Here is a 3,934-nt window from a genome sequence, read left to right as displayed (position 1 = left end):
TAAAGGTCGGCATTTTCCTATTGGACAGAGATAGCGAGGCGGGGTTTGATTTGATAGTTTTGATTGTCGGGAAAGCAAGGCGCTCTCTTATTGGGCAACTACTAACAGGGCTAGAGCTAGCCGGCAGATGATTGGGTGCGGATAAAATTCCCGCCTACTGAACCTGGTATATGTACGAGAGGTCTGTGTTTCTGTCAGATATTGTTCTGTGTAAAGTGTCAACGCGAAGTATTTTTTTTTGTAAAGAGCAGGAAGGTTATTTACATGGGGAAGTTTTTATTATATTTTTTATATCAGGACGACGTGAATCTTGCCGTAGTCGTTACTTTGTTGTTAGTTTGAAAGTGAAATATAAATTCTATAATTATGTGTAGTTAAAAACAACAACTTTGTAATAACGTTATTTATATTACCCCTTTTTTCACGTAATTTAAAAGGGAATTTGATAACAATGTAAATGCACATAGATGAATTATGTCTTTGAACATAGTTGTCAACATTTGAAAACATTTCCAGGGACACTTTGCAGCTATCAATTACCTGCATGAAAAGTTTCTGCAAACTCATAAAAATGATGCTGAAGTTAGCTCCTTATTCGATCAGCTTCTTATTCGAATGCTGAAGTTAGCTCCTTATTCGGCCAGCTTCTTATTCGAATGCTGAAGTTAGCTCCTTATTCGGCCAGCTTCTTATTCGAATGCTGAAGTTAGTTCCTTATTCGGCCAGCTTCTTATTCAAATGCTGAAGTTAGCTCCTTATTCGGCCAGCTTCTTATTCAAATGCTGAAGTTAGCTCCTTATTCGGCCAGCTTCTTATTCAAATGCTGAAGTTAGCTCCTTATTCGGCCAGCTTCTTATTCGAATGCTGAAGTTAGCTCCATATTCGGCCAGCTTCTTATTCGAATGCTGAAGTTAGCTCCTTATTCGGCCAGCTTCTTATTCGAATGCTGAAGTTAGCTCCATATTCGGCCAGCTTCTTATTCGAATGCTGAAGTTAGCTCCTTATTCGGCCAGCTTCTTATTCGAATGCTGAAGTTAGCTCCTTATTCGGCCAGCTTCTTATTCGAAGATTGAAGTTAGCTCCTTATTCGGCCAGCTTCTTATTCGAAGATTGAAGTTACCTTACTATTCACCCAGCATCCTATTCATGTTAGCTTCTTATTCATGAAATAAATTATTTATTAAACAACAATTAGCAAACTTAATATGATATTATTCATGACATTTGGCACCAAAGGTGGCACCATCATTTTCATTAATTTCATTAGGGAAATTCTGAATAAGGTACCAAGCTTTTACTCTTGGCTCACTCACATTTGATTTGTTTTATACTAATTGTGCATCCCTCATAAAAAAGTTAAAATTAGGTAAACCCAAATGATATTGATCATATAATATGGCATCAAAGCTGGCACCCTGGCATCCATGCATTTCAATGGGAAATTGTGAATAAGTAACCAAGCATTTAATCTATTAAAACCATCTTGGCTCACTCAAATTTTACTTATTTTATACTAATTGGGCATCCCTCTATATAAAAAGAATCAATCTAGCCTGAGCCAAATGATATTGATCATGTAATATGGCACCAAACCTGGTACCCTAATTCCAATGCATTTCAATGGGCAATTCTGAATAAGTAACTAATCTTTTAATCTATTAAAAACATCTTGGCTTACTCACATTTGGCTTGTTTTATGCTAATTAGGCATCAATCTAGCCTGAGCCAAATGATATTGATCATGTAATATGGCACCAAACCTGGTACACTCATTTCACTGCATTTTAATGGGAGATTTTGAATAAGTAACCAAGCATTTACTATATGAAAACCACCTTGGCTCACTCACATTTTACTTGTTTTATACTAATTGGGCATCCCTCTATATAAAAGGAATCAATCTAACCTGAGCCAAATGATATTGATCATGTAATATGGCACTAAACCTGGTACCCTAATTTCAATGCATTTCAATGGGAGATTTTGAATAAGTAACCAAGCTTTTAATCTATAAAAACCATCTTGGCTCACTCACATTTGGCTTGTTTTATGTTAATTGGGCATCCCTCTATCTTAAAAGAATCAATCTAGCCTGAGCCAAATGATATTGATCATGTAATATGAAACCAAACCTGGTACCCTAATTTCAATGCATTTCAATGAGAGATTTTGAATAAGTAACCAAGCTTTTAATCTATGAAAAACATATTGGCTCACTCACATTTTACTTGTTTTATACTAATTGGGCATCCCTCTATATAAAAAGAATCAATCTAGCTTGAGCCAAATGATATTGACCATGTAATATGGCACCAAACCTGGTACCCTCATTTCAATGCATTTCAATGGGAGATTCTGAATAAGTAACCAAGCTTTTAATCTATGAAAAACATCTTGGCTCACTCACATTTTACTTGTTTTATACTAATTGGGCATCCCTCTATATAAAAAGAATCAATCTAGCCTGAGCCAAATGATATTGATCATGTAATATGGCACCCAACCTGGTACTCTAATTCCAATGCATTTCAATGGGCAATTCTGAATAAGTAACTAAGCTTTTAATCTATGAAAAACATCTTGGCACACTCACATTTGGCTTGTTTTATGCTAATTGGACATCCCTCTATGTAAAAAGAAGCAATCTAGCCTGAGCCAAATGATATTGATCATGCAATATGGCACCAAACCTGGTACCCTCATTTCAATGCATTTCAAGGGGAGATTCTGAATATGTAACTAAGCTTAGTCTATGAAAAACATCTTGGCTCACTCACATTTTACTTGTTTTATACTATTTGGATATCCCTCTATGTAAAAAGAAGCAATCTAGTCTGAGCAAAATGATATTGATAATGTAATATGGCACCAAACCTGGTACCCTAATTTCAATGGGAGATTTTGAATAAGTAACCAAGCATTTACTCTATGAAAACCATCTTGGCTCACTCACATTTTACTTGTTTTATACTAATTGGGCATCTCTCTATATAAAAAGAATCAATCTAGCCTGAGCCAAATGATATTGATAATGTAATATGGCACCAAACCTGGTACCCTAATTCCAATGCATTTCAATGGCCAATTCTGAATAAGTAACTAAGCTTTTAATCTATGAAAAACATCTTGGCTCACTCACATTTGGCTTGTTTTATACTATTTGGATATCCCTCTATATAAAAAGAATCAATTTAGCCTGAGCAAAATGATATTGATCATGTAATATGGCACCAAACCTGGTACCCTAATTTCAATGCATTTCAATGGGAGATTTTGAATATGTAACCAAGCATTTACTCTATGAAAACCATCTTGGCTCACTCACATTTTACTTGTTTTATACTAATTGGGCATCCCTCTATATAAAAGGAATCAATCTAACCTGAGCCAAATGATATTGATCATGTAATATGGCACTAAACTTGGTATCCTAATTTCAATGCATTTCAATGGGAGATTTTGAATAAGTAACCAAGCTTTTAATCTATGAAAACCATCTTGGCTCACTCACATTTGGCTTGTTTTATACTAATTGGGCATCCCTCTATCTTAAAAGAATCAATCTAGCCTGAGCCAAATGATATTGATCATGTAATATGGCACCAAACCTGGTACCCTCATTTCAATGCATTTCAATGGGAGATTTTGAATAAGTAACCAAGCTTTTAATCTATGAAAAACATCTTGGCTCACTCACATTTAACTTGTTTTATACTAATTGGGCATCCCTCAATCTAAAAAGAATCAATCTAGCCTGAGCCAAATTATATTGATCATGTAATATGGCACCAAACCTGGTACCCTCATTTCAATGGGAGATTCTGAATAAGTAACTAAGCTTTTAATCTATGAAAAACATCTTGGCTCACTCACATTTTACTTTTTTTTTTTTTTTTTCAATATATCTTTATTAGTGGCCGATAAATACAATTAA

This window comes from Bombina bombina, chromosome 6 (assembly GCF_027579735.1).
Source record: "Bombina bombina isolate aBomBom1 chromosome 6, aBomBom1.pri, whole genome shotgun sequence".
NCBI lineage: Eukaryota > Metazoa > Chordata > Amphibia > Anura > Bombinatoridae > Bombina > Bombina bombina.
The sequence above is the reverse complement of the archived record's forward strand: the minus strand, read 5'-3'. Positions refer to the sequence as shown.